The following is a 20,025-nucleotide window of genomic DNA, read 5'->3' as shown; positions in this document are numbered from 1 at the left end:
CCACAGCAAAATGGGGTTGCAGAAAGGAAGAATCGGTCACTCATGGAGATGGCCAAATGTATGTCAAAGGCAAAGAAGCTACCACATGTCTTTTGGGTGGAAGCTGTTATGTGTGCTTGTCATATTTTGAATCGATGTTCCACAAAGGCATTGGTTTCCATTACTCCTTTTGAGGCTTGGCATTGCCGCAAGCCTTCGGTATCACACTTTCGTACTTTTGGGTGTCTTGCATATGCACACATACCCAAAGAGTTGAGACATACACAGAGAAACAAGGGAGAGAGAGAGTTGTCGGGATAAGTCAACTCATGATATAAGTGTGTGACTCCCCTATCACACATGTATATTGCACTAGTACACATAGTGCACTTAGTACATTAAAAGTACTAAGTGTACTATGTACTATAACTTATGGGCTTGTACACACTATAAGGGTGGGCATAGTGTCTTTACCCCAACAACCTCCCACTTAAAGGCAAAGTGCCGTTAAGTAAAGGAAAAGAAAAAATCAGCATGTACATGATAATATACAAGGCCATATCAAGGCTGAAACTGGCCTCATCCAATGCCCATCAAGTGTCTGCAATGAGCAAACCGCTCCGGAGGCAAACTCTTTGTCAACAGATCAGCCGGGTTGTCATCCGTATGAATCTTAACAAGCTGAATTTGCTTGTTCTCTATCACCTCTCTGATGAAGTGATACTTCACATCCACATGCTTCGTCTTTGCATGAAAGACAGGGTTCTTTGCCAACTGGATGGCACTATGACTGTCACAATGCAACAATGGAATATCCCCTGTATAACCCAAATCAACCACTAACCGAGATAGCCATAATGCCTCCTTGCAAGCCTCTGTGGCTGCAATATACTCGGCCTCTGTAGTAGATAAGGCAGTGCACTTCTGCATCCTGGATATCCATGACACAGCACCTCCTGTGAATGTAAACACATAACCGGTAGTAGACTTCCGGTTATCTGGATGACCGGCATAATCCGAATCCGTGTAACCATGCACTAATGCATCCTGTTTGCCAAAACAAATGCACATATCCTGTGTGCCCTTCAGGTATCTCATGACACCTTTCACTGCTTCCCAATGCTTCTTGCCAGGGTTGGCCATGTATCTAGAAACCACTCCCACTGCAAATGCAATGTCCGGCCTAGTAGCAACCATGGCATACATGAGACTGCCACAAGCTGAAGCATACGGAATCTTGGCCATATCAACCCTGCTACTATTTGACTGTGGGCTGTCCATAGCACTGAGTTTCACATATGGAGGCAAAGGAGTACTAGTCTTCTTCCCCCCGTCCATATTGAACCTCTGCAAGACTTTGCCAATGTATTCCTTCTGAGACAAATACAACACATGCTGATTTCTGTCCCGAAGTATCCGCATACCCAAAATGTGATTTGCATCACCCAAATCCTTCATATCAAAGGTTTGATGCAGCCTCTGCTTCAAGGTATCCATCTCCTTACGAGATTTCCCGGCAATCAACATATCATCAACATACAAGATGAGGATCAATAGACTGCCATCCAAAGCTTTCTTGGTGTACAAGCAGTGATCTATGTCACTTCTCCTAAATTTCTGGGATTTCATGAATGTATCAAATTTATGATACCATTCCCTTGGTGCCTGTTTGAGCCCATAAAGACTCTTTTTCAGCTTGCATACAAGCTTCTCCTTTCCACTCACTGCATAACCCTCTGGCTGCTGCATATATATCTCCTCATGGAGATAACCGTGAAGAAAAGCAGTCTTCACATCCATCTGAATCAAGTCCAGATCATCATGTGCAACCAAAGCTAACACAGCTCTAAGTGTGGTCATTTTGACCACTGGAGAGAAGATCTCATCAAAGTCCGCACCATATTCCTGCTTGAAGCCCTTAGCCACTAACCTGGCTTTGTATCTTGGCTTTGCATCTGGTGCAACTTTGAGCCTGTATACCCACTTGCATGGCAAAACCTTCTTGCCTGCAGGCAAATGCACCAACTTCCATGTTCCATTTATGTGTAGAGAATCCATCTCTGACTTCATGGCACGCTCCCATAAAGCCTTGTCTGCCCTCTGTAAAGCCTCCTTATAACATGAGGGCTCCCCACAGTCAGTAAGCATCAAGTAGTCAACCCCTGGAACAAACCTGTCAGGGGCTCTGGAGAGTCTAGTGGACCTCCGTACCCAATGACCATCATTTGCAGGTTGCTGTCCAGCCTGCATATCACCCATTGGTGGCTCCTGTTCCATGCCATAGGGCTGAAAAATCATGCCCGGTATTTCCTCTAACTGTGGTATATCCATAGGGATATCTTCTGCCATCTCTGGCTGTCCATTTGGACCATTTTCAGCACCATGTAAGGGCTGGTTTTCCTGCTGTAATGGCTGATTTACAGCCCTTTGTTGTTGTCCATGATGTCCATCATCATCAAAGATGACTCTGCCAGGCTCCTGTTGCCTTGCAGGCTCCTTATACATGCATGTTTCATCAAAAATGACATCATTGCTGCGTATAATCTTTCTATTCACGGGATCCCAAAGTCTATACCCCATTTCACCTCTGTCACCATATCCTAGGAATATGCATTTGTGAGACTTAGGATCAAGTTTGGTGCGCATTTCCCTGCGTATGTGCACGTACGCAACGCAACCAAACACTCTCAAGTGCTTGTATGACGGAGGCTTCGCTGTCTGGCACTTTCCCACCAAGCCTCGTGTTGTTAGGTGACCTGTTTATAAGGTGAACGGCTGTCATAACAGCTTCAGCCCAAAAACCATGAGGTAACGCAGCATGTGACAACATAGAACGGACCTTCTCCTGAATGGTCCTGTTCATCCTCTCTGCTGTCCCATTTTGTGGAGGATCATAAGGAGTAGAGAGCTCCCTCTTGATGCCTTTAGCATCACAAAAGTCCTGAAACTGTTTGGACATATACTCTCCACCATTGTCGGAACGCAAAGCCTTCAGTGTTTTGCCAGTTTGATTCTCAACATGAGCAACAAACTTCTGAAACACTGAGAATGTATCACTCTTCAAACGAAGAGGATAAACCCACACCTTGCGTGTGGCATCATCAATAGAAGACACAAAGTATTTTGCCCCTCCCAAAGAAAGCTGAGGCATCTCACATACATCTGTATGCACAAGCTCTAACTGAGCATCTTTTTGTCCAAGAGCTTTCTTGTGAGGGCACTGTAGTTGCCTACCATATATACAATGCTCACAAAATTGAAAACTTGAAAACTTTAGAGAAGTCAACTAACCCAAACGAGACAATTGCTCCATTCCCTTGACACTCATGTGTCCCAACCGGCTATGCCACATAGAGATTTCCGGCAGCTCCGTTGCATTTACATTAGCATGGTGACAAACACCTGCATGCATGAAGTAAAGAGTGTCCACCTTAGAGCCTCTGGCAACAACCAGTGAGCCCTTACTAATCTTCCACTTTCCACGACCAAATGTGGTAACATAATCAGTATCATCAAGCTGTCCAGTAGAAAGCAGATTCTTCTTGATCTCAGGCACATGCCTGACATCATGGAGCATAAGCTGTGAGCCATCTGAAAACACAAGCCTCACATCACCTCTGCCAAGAATCTTGCATGCATGGTTATCACCCAAATAAACCACTCCTTCATTGCCAGCAGTATACCTGACAAACAAGTCTCTGCAACCTGTGACATGAAAGGAGGCACCTGAATCAATGATCCATGAGTGCATACCATGACCACCTGTAAGAAGTGAATGGGCATCAAGTGAAGACGTAAATAGGACCTCATCCTCACTGTCACCTGCATGTGACACATTGATTTCTTCAATCTTGACTCCACTTTTGCCCTTTGGCTTTACATCTTTGGCTTCATCTTTCTCTTTGTCTTTGCCTTTTCCCTTTTCCTTTTGATCATTTTTCCATTTGTAGCATTGCTTTTTGATGTGTCCCTTCTTGCCACAATAATGGCATTCCAAATCCTTTTTGGAGCGAGACTTGCTCCTTCCCCGTTCTTGGCTTTTACCCCTTTGCTGGGATCTCCCACGTGCATTCATTGCATTGGACTTTCCAACAGAGTTGTTTTTCCTGTTCATCTCCTCTTGAAGGAGAGCACCCTCAACATCTGCATATGACAGCATAGCATTCGAATTGCTAGTGGCTGTCCTGAATGTGTCCCAACTCTCTGGCAAAGTGCATAAGAGAAAGGTGGCTTTGAACTCATCATCCATTGCCAACTTTTGATTTATAACTTGGCTGACAATACCATTAAACTCATTGAGATGGGCTGCCATAGATGCCCCTTCCTTCATCTGAAGACCTATGAGTTTCTTCAACCAATACACTTTGCTTGAGGCACTTTGCTGGGCATACAAGTCCTGCAATCTCTGCCACATTCCCCAAGCTGTCTTCTCTTCACGAATGCTGAAAAGTAAAGAGTCTGACACAGATAACATGATAGTAGATCTTGCCAGCTCATCCATATCTTCCCACTCTTCAGCAGTAAGAGAAGCGGGCTTTACACCCCTTTCTTTGATAGGCTTGTGCTGCTTCTTCTGGAGCAACACATTATAGCACTGGGTTTGCCAAATATCATAGTTATGTGAGCCTTCAAGCTTCTTGATGTGAAGCAATGAAGAGCTCTCACCTGTGGTTGCCATAGCAATATGCAACCTATCAATGCCTGACTCCCTGCAAAATGTGCAAACACTGCACCAAAAGCACACAAAGTGCTTACAGTTGTTCTCCACTGCAGAAGCATAAATGCAACTTTTCTCCCACTGTATGTGATGAAATCACCAAAATCTGGTTGCTGCAGATTTAGGACAGCACCTTAAATGTGCTCTGTTGCCCTTCCAAAGTACTGTACAGCAGTACTAAGTGCTCACCAATGATGTACCAAACCTGTACCGGCAAGTACAGCAGCTGAAATTGAACCTTTTCCTCACTCAAATCAGTGTATAGCCATGCCAGAACTTGCACAAAGCTGTGCCAAATCTGTACCAGCAGGTACAGTAGCAATAAATGCTCTCCTGGCTGTCCAAATGAGTGAAAATCAGACTTTTACAGTCCCGAACACTGCATACAACAATTCCGAACAGAAATTGGGCAAAAGCCCCTTGACTGCAAGCTGATTTCTGAGGATTCAAGGCATAAATGTCTTGCCTGCTGCTTTGCCAAGCTCAACAAGCATACGATCTTGAAAAGCCCCTTGATTTAAGATCAATTGCTGATCATACATGGTACATTGACGCACATGAAGGCATCCAAAGTCTTCACGGTGCTTCCCCCTGGCCACATATACATCAAATACATGAAAGCCCCTTGATTTACAGGCACATTGAGTGCTTGTAAGGCATCAACACATTATCTACAGCATCAAATGCGATTGCCTGCATGCAAATCAACTTAATCGGCACAAAAGCCCCTTGATTTGCACTGCAATTTGCTGCAATTTTGCCCAAATGTGCGATTTCTCACATCATACAGCATGTATGACTGCTTAATTGCACAATTACATCAAAAGCCCCAAATTTCGACATCCAATTTCTTGCAAATTGATCCTGATTGTGACCAATGTCACCCAATTTTGCCAATTTTGCTCAAAAATTGAGCAATTCGGCACCTGTACCTGCTCAATTGATGATTGTATCTGCTCAATTGCAAATCCCAAAAAAAAAAAATTGAAGCATGTACCTCGTAAATTTCTGAATTTTTCGTTGCAGAAAAGGGGGGTTTGCTGAATTTGGTGCTGCTGCAGAAATCGTGATGCAGAAAAGGGGGGGGGGGGGGGGCGCTTCTGATGCTGATGCAGTTGCTGCTGCAGTTGTACGATGTACGGATGGCTGGGCTCTTCAGGTGTGCTTAAGATGGCTTCTAGCCCATGTGGAAGCTTCCCTACGGCTGCACAGACGCTGCTGCTGTGCTGAAATAGATCATCGAGTGCAAGAAGGCGTACCCCTCCGCCTTCATCCGCGTTATTGGCTTCGATACCAAGAGGCAAGTGCAGGTCAGCGGTGACGTGGAGCAAAGCACTGGACGCCCACCTTGGAGAAGGTGACGTGGAGCTGAGCGCCTCCTGCCAGCGCTGTCCGCCCAACGCGTTGCATCAAAGGCTCGCTTGCCTAGTATTCGATGGGCGCCCGCCTGTGCGCTGACTCATAGACCCATTCGCACGTAGACGCCGCCGCTGGCAGAGGCCTCATGGTGGCCCTCAGACGAAATGCCCGACTGCTGTGCGCTTCAAAGTTGCCGCCACCTTCGCCTATTCACAAGCAACTCGAAAAAAAAGCTCCGCCATCACTGCCGGTGTGGGGTTACGCCTTGTGGCCACCAACACTTTGCTGCGCTGCCTCTTCTGAGCCGGTGCCTGCTGTGCAGCGTGTAGCTTTGCCCGACAAGCTGAATGTATGACAGTACCCAATCAGCACCCAGCTGATACCAGTACGACTCACCTAATGAGGGTGACAGCCAGCTACAGTACAGCTCGTTCAGCTATCAAGGAGAAGAGGGAAGAGGGAGGGATCACTAAGCTTTGATACCAGTTGAATGGGAGAATTAGGGTTAGAGTAATTCATGTGGGAGACATACACAGAGAAACAAGGGAGAGAGAGAGTTGTGGGGATAAGTCAACTCATGATATAAGTGTGTGACTCCCCTATCACACATGTATATTGCACTAGTACACATACTGCACTTAGTACATTAAAAGTACTAAGTGTACTATGTACTATAACTTATGGGCTTGTACACACTATAAGGGTGGGCATAGTGCCTTTACCCCAACATTTGAGGACATTACAGGACAGCCATCTAGAGACTCCTCTTGCTGGCCGTACTCGTAGGGAGACACGGACCAATGAGCACGCACACATCATGGATTTAAATATGGTTATGGCAGCCAGTTTACAGGATGATGATGAGCCTGATTCATTTGTGGATGCACAAGACAATGTGCATTGGAACAAAGCCATGCAGGATGAACTTGATTCTATTAAAAAGAATCAAACATAGGATTTGGTTGATCTGCCCAAAGGCAAGAAAGCCATTGGTACTAAGTGGGTCTATAAGTTGAAAAGGCATGCAGATGGATCCATTGACAGGTACAAAGCCCGTCTAGTTGCAAAGGGCTATGCACAGAAGAAGGGCATTGATTATGAGGAAACATTTGCTCCTACATCCCGTATGTCGACACTTAGGAGTGTCATTGCATTGGCTGCACATCGTGGTTGGGTTGTTCACGAGTTGGACATCAAGACTACTTTCCTACATGGGGACCTGGAGGAGGAAGTTTATGTACATCAGCCCATAGGTTTTGCAGAACATGGTCATGAAGGGAAAGTATGCAGGCTGAAAAAGGCCTTGTATGGTTTGAAACAAGCTCCACGAGCTTGGTATGCAGAGATAGATGCTTTCCTGCTCACTCAAGGCTTTGTGAACAGTCCATCAGAAGCCACTTTGTATGTAAAGAAAGAAGAGAAAGATCTGCTGGTCATCAGTCTTTATGTAGATGATCTTTTGCTCATGGGATCAAATGATGACAAAATTGCAGCTTTTAAAGAGATACTGCAACAGACCTTTTACATGTCTGATTTGGGGCTCGTACACTACTATTTGGGCATACAGTTTGTGCAGGATAACAGAGGCATTGGGTTGTTGCAATCTCGGTATGTTGCTAAACTTCTGGAGAAGTTTAAATTTCAGGATTGCAAGTCACTACAGGATGACAGTATTATATTTGATGCCACTACATATGCTCAGGCTGTTGGGTGCCTTATTTACTTGTGTACTACACGGCCAGATATTCAGTATGCTGTATCTCAGTTGAGCAGATTCATGCACAGCCCGCAAGTGTCACATTGGCAAGTTGTGAAGCGTGTATTTCGGTATTTGCAGGGTACCTTGTTGTCTCTTGGATTGCTTTATCCTGAGGGGGGTGACATGCAGCTATATGCTTACAGCAATTCAGATTGGGCTGGTGATTTTGATACCAGACATTCCACTAGTGGAAATTGTTTCTTTCTTGGCTCTTCATGTATTTCTTGGCTAAGCAAGAAACAGACCACAGTGGCCACTTCGTCTTGTGAGGCAGAGTACAGAGCAGCCTACACTACTACCGTTGAGTGCGTATGGCTGCGTCGTCTTATGACTGATATAGATATTTCAGTGGAGGAGCCTACACCTATCTATACTGATAGTCAGAGTGCCATTGCCGTGGCAGGAATCCTGTGTTTCATGCTCGCACGAAACACATTGAGATTCACTATCACTTTGTTCAGGAGAGACTCCAGGCAGGTGATATCAGTCTGATTTACTGCCCTACAGATCAGAATGTGGCAGACATTTTCACCAAGGCACTACCACGTCCGAAATTCGAAGCATTCCGCACTGCTTTGAATTTGTTTCCTTTTGGTGGATGATGTACAGTGATCACATATCACTCCAGGGGAGTTTGTTGGGTTTTATGCTGTGTATGCACCCAGGGGAGTGCTAGTGATCATCAGTAGGTTACTGGGCACTTTTTACTTCAGTTAGTGGAGGTTTTTTTCCCCAGTTTTAGCTTAGTTTCACTTATAAAGGTTTATAAGTGATTTGGTCCACCTAGCACTATTTATGGCCGGACCATGTGAACACACTATTAGGTCACATCCTTTTATGTGGCTATTGTACTTCATTTTATCACAATCAATACATGAGCAGTCGTGTTCCTCTCTCTGACTCTCACGCCTCCTGTTGAAGTGCCTTCCAAACCCTAACCCTAACAGCTCAAACCCTTCACCCAGGTGTCTTTTGATGGTCATACTTCACCTTCTGACAAATGATACAATCACAAACAAAAGCATCAGCATCCCTACGCATAGTAGGCCAAGAAAAGAATGCCTCCAAAGCCTTCAATGTATCCTCAATACCACGATGGCCTGAATAAGGCGGAGCATGGCATTCTGTCAAAACCTTCTGCCTCAAGTGAGATGTGACACACAATTTGTCATGCATCATCAAAAATCCTTCCTTGAGAGAATAATGATCAACTCGCTCTCCTTAGGTCAAACAATCAAAAATCCGCTCAAAATCTGAGTCATGAGCATGCTGTTCTCGCATATCATCAAGTTCATGATGAAAGATAATGGAGACGGCGGCCACATGTGGTTTCCTAGACAAGGCATCCGCTACCACATTCTTTTTGCCATCCACATGAACAATCTGAAAGTGAAACATGGACAAAAAGTTTGCCCATCTCATATGCTTCACTGAGAGCTTCGTTTGAGTAATGAAGTATCGAAGAGTCTGATGATCACTCTGAACAATGAAATCAGCCCCTAGAAGGTAATGCTTCCAAGTAGAAAGAGCATGAATAATCGCAAGAAGCTCTTTCTCATATACTTGTAGATTCCTTTCTGTTGGTGACAGAGTTCTACTCTCATAAGCAATAACATGTCCATCCTACATAAGAACAGCTCCAATGCTATTCGTGCATGCATCACACTGTACCACAAAAGGTTTTTGTAGATCTAGTAAAACCAAAACTAAACCAATGGTTAGCTTTTCCTTAAGCTTGTTGAAAACTTCCACTTCCTTCTCTGTCCATCGGAATTTTACATCCTTTTTGGTCAGGTGATGTAAAGGTGAAGCAATCTCTGCAAAGAATCGGATAAACCTCCTATAATATGAACAAAGTCCTAAGAAACTTCTCACATCATGAATAGTCTGTAAATCCGGCCAATTCTTTATTGCTTCAATTTTTGCTGGATCTATCCTGACGCCATCCTTACACACTATGTGCCCAAGAAAGTGAATCTCATGCATGAAAAATTCACTCTTCTTTCCACTGACAACCAACCTATGCTTTTTGAGTTCCTCAAAGACTTTGGTCAAATGCTCCCGATGCTCCTTCTCTGAATGGGAAAACACAATCATATCATCAAAGAAGGTGTCCACAAAAGCACGGTGGGGTCGAAAAATCCAATCCATCATCGTGTTGAAAGTTGCTGGAGCATTCATAAGACCAAAGGGCATGACCAAAAACTCATAGAGTCCAAAAGTTGTTCTAAAAGCTGTCTGTGCACATCTTCTGGCCTGATGCGAATTTGATGATATCCACTCTTCAGATGAATGCGTCTGAAGTAAGCTGCTCCCTGTAACCGATCCAAAATATCATCGATTCGAAGTATATGGAATCTGTTCTTGATAGTAATCTTATTCAGTGCCTTGTAATCAATGCACATCCGCCAAGAGCCATCTTTCTTTTGTACCAAAAGCACTGGTGAACAATAGGGCGAAGAGCTCGGCTGAATCAACCCTTTGTCCAACACATCACGCACTTGACTCATAATCTCTTCTTGTTGGGCTGCACTCACCTTATAGATAGCTTATTCGGTGGTGAACTTCCAGGAATCAAATCAATCCCATGATCCTCAGGCCTAGCAGGTGGCAACTCCCTTGGCAAAGCCTCTGAAAAACAATCTTGAAAACTTTTGGGAAAGTCTTATCTTTCCTTATCCAACTGAGACAGGGTAGAATCTGTGGTATCCTGATTCTCTTTAACAAACACTAAGTAAACAGAAAGATGTTTCTTTATTAAATGAGAAATGGCCGAAGCCGATACAACAGGAATAGATTCCCCTTTAAGCTTTACATCAAGAGTGTGTTCCTTATTCTTGTGGTGAGAGAGGTTTTCCTGTTGAAAGTATCTACTACCGCTTTAACCTTATGGCACACAACAGAACATCACAACCCTCCAAAGGCATAATGTAGAAATCATCCTCTCTGTCCGTGTAAGTCTGCACACTGAGACGGAGTTTCCCAATGATCGATGTAACCTCAACCGAATGTCCAGGACAAGAAAAAGTAGCCTCATGCAACACACCCATCTCCTTTGGTTTGATGCCCAACTTTGCCGCAAGCTCGGGGGTGATGAAGTTTGCACGAGCCCTAGGATCGAAAAAGATCAAAACCTCCTGATCTCGAAGTCTTTCCCATGCTCGGCACAACTCTGAAGATGCATCCCCTTGCTTCAACCCTATCAAGTCAGGTACTAGTCTAGCAGACAGTTTCTGTTTCTTTGCTTTAGGCTCTTCTTGTGAGTGATCTGCGTTTTTAGGTGCTCTCTTTGGACATATAGTACCGATGTCCCGCTTCTCCACAAGAGAAACATTTGTTGCCAGCTATAAGTTCTTTCTTTTCTTCAGCTATCCTTTGAGGTAAGAGCTGAAATTTTCTCTTCTTGGATTGTCCCTTCTTTCGTGGTTCAGCATTTTTGGTCTCCTTTGACTCCTTTGCTTCTTTGGATGCTTTCTTGGAAAAGAGACGTTGATCATTGAATCCTGACATCTGACCAGTAAGCATGGCATATCCAATCTGAGCATTTTCTATCATCTGAGTCATATTAATGACCTTTGTTTTAATACAATAGTCACAAAGCTCCTTGGGTAACCCACAACAATATGTCTCTACGTGTTCAACCAGTGACACTGGCCTAAAGAATGTGACCGGTAGTAGAGCATCCCAAAATTTCTTGTTATATTCTTCCATATTGCTACAATCTCTGGAATCTAATCAATGCCAAGCTGTCATAACATCCACCTCAAAAGTCGGTGTCAACCATAAGGAAGAGAAGATTTGCTTGAACTCCACCCAAGTGCTAGGTGCTATTCCCTGATGAAGAAGTGTCGACCACCATTGAAGAGCATTACCCTTGAGGAAAGAAGCTGTCTTTCGTACCTTAGATGCCTCTGTGTGAAGTTTCCACCAGAAAATGCCGAATCAAACTGTTGAATGAAGGTGAGAGCCTTCAAACGATCCTTTGCACCACTAAAAGTATCAAACTTTACTGCAGGACCACCCTCTTTATAATCTTTTGGCTTCTCGCCCTGAACAAGATTATCATAGGGATGTGGTTTGAGAAAAGAATTGCGCGCAGCGTTAGATCCCATGCCCATCATACCACCTCCCATACCAGGCATACCAAAAGCACTTCCACCACCACCACCAAAAGTTCCATACATACCTCCTGGCATACCTCCATGGATACCTGGTTGCATACCATAGCTCCCAGTCATGCCGATGTTGGGTACACCCGTCATGGAATGAAAGACAGAGCCTCCGCCAAAGTAACCAAGATGAGAAGTATGAGCAGGGTTTCCAAAGGTAGGTGGGGGAAAAGAAGAAGAAGAATCAGGGTATGGCTGAAAATTGGGGTAGATGGGAGCCGAATGTTGAGGCTTAACTTTCTTCTCAAACCCATGCTTCCATGGTTTAGAATCAGCTTTGAAGTTTTGTGGAAAACGTGAGTCCTTCGCGAGTTCCATTAATCCCTCCATCAAACTTTGCATCTTTGCTTCATAGGTGGCATCATCATCTTCAAGTTCTGGCATATTGGAAGATATTTCTTGCTCGCTTTTCTCATCTTCATAGAAGTAGTCGTCCTCTTCCGAAGATAAATCCTTCATCTCCGCATTAGTTCCAGCCATAGAATTAAATGTGTCGACCACCTCTTGAAAAAGTTGACGATGAAATCCCGGCAATGGAACCTTGAAACCGGCCTTCAAAAACTTGACAGGTGGTGAACACACTTAATCACACTCTAATCGCTTTATGAACTTGAATAATAAATTTGGAAGAAGAAGAAAATGAATAAGTGGAGCTAGAGTGCTCCTGCACAAAAGATCAATTGGCCCCAAAGTGTGGCGTCTCCGCAGGTATTTATTTATAACTCGAGGTCGGCGTAGCCCTTGTACAATTCCCGAGAAGAAATCCCCTTGCTCCACATAGAGGAGATCTCCTTGAATCTTTCACCCAGCTTGTGTTGTGGGATACAAGAGCCTTGGCTCCTTATTTATACAAGTTTAGGGGTGAAAAGCTATACTTTTCCCCCTTAGAAAAATCTATTACAAAGGCTTTTTCAAAAAGACTATTGAATAGTTTTTTTCTCTCCTTTTATTTTTATTAAAAAAAATACATGGCGAATAGCTTTTCGAAAAATCACACGCAGGTGTGACACGTAAGCTACTTGTACCAGTGCCACGTGGTAGTGCCACCTTGAGAGAGAAAGAAGGTACACCTGCAACAAGGTAAGAGAAACACACATATACATGAACAAACACATGAGCATGCACACGTGTACACACACACACACCAAACATGTATCTGCATCCACACACATGTACAAACTTACACATGCATTTAGAGGTAAACATGATTAGTGAATGCTAAACAGGTTTAAAACATAATTACAATGCTTAAGAAAAAGAGGTAAAATACTCAGTCCTGTAACAGTATGACATCTGAATCACCCCCCTCCCCCCACGGGGCTCGGGTCCCAAACTCTACCAGTGGAGGACTCGTACAATGTGAGGATCCCCCAAAGCATATTTGCTGGTACTCCCATATCCTGCACTCTCCTCATCAATCTGGCCCATGGGACAGTGTCAAAAGCCTTGTGGAAATCCACAAAGCAAAGGTAGGAGGAAGACGAAGGGTGTCCGTCAGCACGTGAACCGCGTGACATAAGATAGGTGTCATGACCCTAAGAAAGTGGAACAGCACAAGTGTGAGCATGGTGGTTGGTGAGCAAGATAAATTTTTAAAGATGCATACGTGGGTGTCCGGACAAAAGTAATATGTGTGGACAATCCCAAGTGTGAAAGGGGACCAAGGTATTAACTTTATTAAGTTTATAAACCTTGGGTGGCCCTTAGAAAGTTTAATAAACTTTAAAGGGGCCACTAGGATAATTATGGAGGGGGCTACTCTACTTTTAGAGTACACGCCTCCCTCTCCATGTTCTCTCTCTCTTGCTTTTTGAAAGAAGACGTGTGGTCTGGCTGCGTGGAGAGCAAGCTGGAACAGGACGCCGGAAGGAGAGCTATACGGTACAGGTGCTACAGAGCGTACGGCACGGACAGGTACGGCTGGTACAGGTGTTGCAGTTTTTTTGACGCAGGCGGGTACTGTACGGACAGAACTGTCCGGCTGTGCTGGCGGCGCATCATTCAGGCGGCTCTGCAGGTACAGTTCTGAGGCGGTTGCAAGTGCAATTCTGTACGGGTAGGTACAATCGGGTACAGCCCAATCCGAGAGTACAGGCAGCGCTTCAGTCAAGCAGCTGCAGGGTGAATAGTACGGACAGGTACACACGTGTGCTGCAAGTACAAATCTGAACGGACAGGTGCACACGTGTGCTGCAGAGTTGCTGACACAGGCGGCTGCGGGTACAGGCTGGTACGGTCAGTCCATCCGGTGTAGAACTATGCATAACAATTGGTATACTCTGAACATATCTTTCTCTCTTTCTTTCCACTAGCTTATGTCTACTACAGAGTTGTTTCTTTTGGCCCTTTGTGAGAGGAGGGGTATGGCAGTTTGAAGGGTGGAAACAGAGTTGGAGAGTGGATTTGTACTTTGGTTGAGTTTGAAGCCACAAACATGGAACAGCCAAATGCGTGCTCAAGGCTGCCTTGTTGTATTGTCTTGGTTGATTAGAGGAGACCACAGTGTGTTGCTTTTGTGGGACACAGATGTGTAGGAGAACCCTCTATGCTAAGAGGTCTTGAGGGCTGCCAGATTGGACATGCAGGTTTACTTTCCTTGACGGGCTTTGTTGTACTCAGTAAAACTTTTCCATTGAATTTGAATAAAGAAATACCGAAAGGGGCGCCAAGCTTTGGGGCCAACAGGTGTCGTTTTTCCTTTTTGTACTGGAGCATTCTAGCTCCTGTTCATTTGCTATTTGTCTGGACTACTTTTGGATAGGTGACTGCTAGTCTACCGCACTTTGGTTTCTACCAGAGGCCGGTTTCAAGGTTCCATTGCCGGGACACATCATCAACTTTCTTAAGGGGGTGAGCTCATGGTTGTCTCGAGGAAAACCATTGCTGAAAAATTCAGCAGCATGTCAGACACAGAAGATGAATATTTTTATGATGAAGAGGAAGAGCAAGAGGCCTCTCTTGAGAGAAATGAATATGAGGATATTCTACAGAAGATGCACAATATGAGGATGTAACATAGCCAGAAGACATGCCTAGTAAAGAGGAAGATGATGCTTAGTTTAAAAATCATTTGGCAGGGGTAATGGATGTGTTTATGCAGCTCACTCAAAGTGAGAACTTTGCTGAATTTATGAGATCCCATTCTGAGCCTGAGAAGAAGAAGAAAGTGCGTTCTAGGAACCCACCTCAGGGCAATACCGGTGCCTTCCCACAGGATCCTTCTTTTGGACAGTTTCCGAACATGCAAAACACTTTTGGTGCAAACTCACAGAGTTCCTTTTTCGGACAGCCACCTATTCCACAGCAGTCTATTTATCCAGGCTATTTTGGTGGTGGCTCTATGTTCCTATCTATGACTGTGGGTTAGCCTCAAGGAGGCATGGGTATGCCAGGGAATTTTGGAGCTAGTTTTCAGCCTAGTATGCAAGGGAATATGTATGGTGGTATGCAGCCCGGAATGCAAGGAAACATGTTTGGGGGCATGCAACCCGGAATGCAAGGAAACATGTATGGGGGCATGCAGCCGAGTATGCATAGTGGTATGTTTGGAAACATGGCAGGAATGTATGAAATGCTAGGTGTGGGAACTGGCAATGCTGACCCTATGATGGGCATGAATGCTAGGGGTAGCAATCTTGTGAAGCCACTTCCTTACGATAATCTAATGTCTATGGGTAAGGCGAAGGATTATAAGGAAGGGGAAGCTGCAGTGAAATTTGACACGTTCAGTGGGGCCAAAGTTAAGCTAAAGGCACTGACCTTTTTACAGCAGTTTGATGCTACTTTTTCTGGTGGAAATTACACGGAATCCTCTAAGGTGAGAAAAGCTGTGACTTTTCTCAAGGGCAATGCATTGCAGTGGTGGTCCACTCTTCTTTTGCAGGGCATAGCACCATCTACTTGGATACAGTTTAAACAGGTGTTCTCTTCCGTATGGCTCACATCTACTTTTGAGGTGGATGTAATGACAGCATGGCACAAGTTGGATGCATCGAAGTGTGAAAATCTTGAGGATTATAATAAGAAGTTTTGGGAAGCTTTACTCCCAGTTACTTCTTATCGTGCAGTGCCTTTGTCTGAGCAGGTGGAGAAGTATTGTTGTGGGCTGCCCAAGGAAGTGCGTGATTATTGCATAAAGACTCAAGTAACAAATATGTCGCAGATGATAGAGAATGCTATGACAGCAAACGCGTTACTCACTGGAGTCTCGTCTGGATTTAAAGGAAGTAAAAACTCAAGCAAGAAATCTGAAAAGTAAGTGCATGCTTCGCGTGATGCAAAAGGGTCTACAGAGAAGCGGTATAAGAAGTTACCAATGCCCAAGAGAACTCCTGAGGAGAGACAGGCTTTGATGGATGCTCAGAAGTGCTTTTACTGTACAGATGAGGGACATATGTCTTTTAACTGTCCCAAGCGTAAGTCCCAAAAGAACTCTGAAACTAAAGGAGAGCCCAAGTCTAAGAAACCAAAACCTTCTGCAGGGTTAGTTCCTGATCTTGTTGGGGAATAGCCTGGTGGTGAAGAGATTGAGTTGTGCAAGGCATGGGGCAAAGTGAGAGATCAGAATGCCTTGATTTTCTTTGACACGGGTGCTAGAGCCAACTTTATTTCACCAGATTTTGCTGGCCGATTGGGGATCCGCGCAGAGGAGATGGGGCCTTTGTATGAGGTTAATATGGCTTGTCTTGGGTATGCAGAACCCGTTACTCCTATTATTGGGAAGCTCAGGCTTCATGTGCAGGGTTATGTGGACAGTGAGGAGTTCTTCATCATGCCACTTGATGGATGTGATGTTTTGTTGGGTATGCCATGGTGCCATAGAGTACATGCGGTGGGGGATACTTACAATAGGAAGATTACTTTGACTCATAGAGGGAAAGAGCATATTTTGGATGTAAAGCTTAAAGGGGAATCTATTTCTATTATATCAGCTTCGGCAATTTCATCAGTAATGAAAAAGCATCTTTTCGCGTACTTGGTTTTTGTAAAGGATGCAAAAGATAATGAGTCTAAATCTAATTTGTCTTTTTTAGATAAAGACAGGACTGATTTCTTACGTGAGTTCCAAGATTGTTTTTCCGAGTCATTGCCAGGAGAACTTCCTCCGAAAAGGCCAGAAGATCATGCTATTGATCTAATTCCGGGGAGTACCCCACCAAATAGACCACCGTACCGCGTTAGTGCAGCCCAACAAGAAGAAATTATGAGTCAGGTACAAGAGTTGTTGAATAAGGGGTTGATCCAGCCTAGCTCATCACCCTTTTGCTCACATGTGCTGTTAGTGCAAAAAAAGAAAGATGGTTCTTGGCGCATGTGTATAGATTACAGAGCGCTAAACAAGAATACCATCAAGAATCGATTCCCTATTCCGAGGATCGATGACATATTGGACCGCTTTACAGGGCTCAACAGTCTTTAGTCGGATAGACTTGAAAAGCGGGTATCATATGGGAGAGCATTGCCATGGATTTTATTTTTGATCTTCCGAGGACACAAACGGGGAATGATGGCAAATGATAAGATCTTTGAGGCTGACCAGTATGTGGAGAACGTGGATGAAGCTTATCGGAGAGTTAAGTTGGCACTCCAGAAAACTCAGAAAAAGCAAAAGAAAGCAGCGGACTGTCACAGACGTGCATTAGAGTTTGCATTAGGTGATTGGGTTCTTTTGCGATTTGAGAAAGCTAGGCTCGAAAAGATGAAGGGTAAAGAGCGCTTATTCCCTAAGTTGAGCATGCGCTATTATGGACCTTTTCAGGTACTGGAAAAGATTGGTGAGGTGGCCTATCGCTTGAAGCTACCAGATCACTGGAGAATTCACAATGCATTTCATGTGAGTCTACTTAGACCTTTCCATGGGGATGTGCCTGAGGATGTATCAAATGAGGCTCAGCCAGAAGTTGAGGAACTTGATAAGGTTCTTATTCCAGAGCAGATATTGGCACATAAGGAAAGAAAGGTACGAGGTAAAGTTTCCCGTCGCTTTCTTGTGAAGCTCAAGAACTATTCACCGATGGATGCGAAGTGGATGATGGAGGGTGACTTAGCAGATTCACCTCAGGTTTTGCAGCTTTATCTCGATGCCTTTGAGTTGGAGCCGACTGGCTCATTCAGGTTCAACAGAGCATGGGTCTAGAGCATTGCCTGATGTTCAAGAGGGGGGTAGCACCTCCACTCCCTTGATTTAGACAGGCTCAGAATTCTTGCCATTTTTCAAGAGGGGGGTATGTCATGACCCTGTGAAAGTGGAACAGCAGAAGTGTGAGCATGGTGGTTGGTGAGCAAGATAAATGCAAGATGAATTTTTAAAGATGCATACTTGGGTGTCTGGACAAAAGTTATATGTGTCCACAACCCCAAGTGTGAAAGGGGACCAAGGTATTAACTTTATTAAGTTTATAAACCTTGGGTGGCCCTTAGAAAGTTTAATAAACTTTAAAGGGGCCACTAGGATAATTATGGAGGGGGCTACTCTACTTTTAGAGTACACGCCTCCCTCTCCATGTTCTCTCTCTTGCTTTTTTAAAGAAGACGTGTGGTCTGGCTGCGTGGAGAGCAAGCTGGAACAAGATGCCAGAAGGAGAGTTGTACGGTACAGGTCCTGCAAGGCGATTGGTACGGACAGGTACGGCCTGGTACAGGTGCTGCGGTTTTTTTGACGCAGACAGGTACAGGCGGGTACTATACGGACAGAACTGTCCAGCCGTGCTGGAGGCGCATCATTCAGGCGGCTGCAGGTACAGTTCTGAGGTGGTTGCAGGTGCAGTCCTGTACGGGCAGGTACAGTCGGGTACAGTCCAGCCCAATCCCACAGTACAGGTGGCACATCAGTCAGGCGGCTGCAGGGTGAATAGTACGGACAGGTACACACGTGTGCTGCAAGTACGAATCTGTACGGACAGGTGCACACGTGTGCTGCAGAGTTGCTGACACATGCGGCTGCGGGTACAGGCTGGTACGGTCAGTCCATCTAGTGCAGAACTGTGCATAACAGTTGGTATACTCTGAACATATCTCTCTCTCTTTCTTTCCACTGGCTTATGTCTGCTACAGAGTTGTTTCTTCTGGCCCTTTGTGAGAGGAGGGGTATGGCAGTTTGAAGGGTGGAAACAGAGTTGGACAGTGGATTTGTACTTTGGTTGAGTTTGAAGCCACGAACATAGAACAGCCAGATGCGTGCTCAAGGCTGCCCTGTTGTATTGTCTTGGTTGATTAGAGGAGACCATAGTGTGTTGCTTTTGTGGGACACAGATCTGTAGGAGAACCCTCTATGCTAAGAGGTCTTGAGGGCTGCCAGATTGGACATGCAAGTTTACTTTCCTTGACAGGCTTTGTTGTACTCAGTAAAACTTTTCCATTGAATTTGAATTAAGAAATACCGAAAGGGGCGCCAAGCTTTGGGGCCAATAGGTGTCGTTTTTCCTTTTTGTACTGGAGCATTCTAGCTCCTGTTCATTTGCTTTTGGATAGGTGACTGCAGTCTACCGCACTTTGGTTTCTACCAGAGGCTGGTTTCAATAGGCCCCATGAACACCTGTTTGTTTGCACAATTGGAGTAAATAGCCAATTATGCCTTCTACATCGACCTAGAATCGATCTGGCACATTGCTTTGTGCTTTGTTTGGCCTTTTCATTGATTTGAAAACGGAGAATTTGGTTTAGTTTACTTAAATCAATTAACCTGCTTCCGAGTCCAATTCAATTATATGGACTTCCCTTTAATAAGTATACCGGAACTCAATGATCGAGAATGCATGTATGTTATGCCTCGTAACAAATACGATACCACCTTCTTTACGCCTCTTTCCTTCTTTCTAAAGTGTCTTATTTGTTTGCAGTGTGGCATCTCTTCCGTGTCGGCATATTTTGAAAGAGGATCCTAAGCTTCCGCATCTTTCTGACCCAGAATGGGTAAGGAGGGGAAAGGTTGCTTCAGCGAAGGGGTTCCTGGAACAGATCCAATGGAGACGGGGCCTGTAGCTCAGGGGATTAGAGCACGTGGCTATGAACCACGGTGTCAGGGGTTCGAATCCCTCCTTGCC

The 20,025-nt window shown here is 44.7% G+C and overlaps 1 protein-coding gene across 3 annotated transcripts in view; it reads left to right on the top strand.

The window, feature by feature from the left end:
- Positions 1-20,025, top strand: part of LOC147632910 (persulfide dioxygenase ETHE1 homolog, mitochondrial-like) — a 199,163-nt gene that overhangs the window by 177,900 nt on the left and 1,238 nt on the right. The gene's annotated exons all lie outside the window — the stretch shown is intronic.

The sequence above is a fragment of the Cibotium barometz genome, chromosome 13, assembly GCF_041138505.1.
Source record: "Cibotium barometz isolate CiBa-2024 chromosome 13, ASM4113850v1, whole genome shotgun sequence".
NCBI classification, from domain to species: Eukaryota; Viridiplantae; Streptophyta; class Polypodiopsida; order Cyatheales; family Cibotiaceae; genus Cibotium; species Cibotium barometz.
This window is presented reverse-complemented; position numbering and strand designations above follow the sequence as displayed.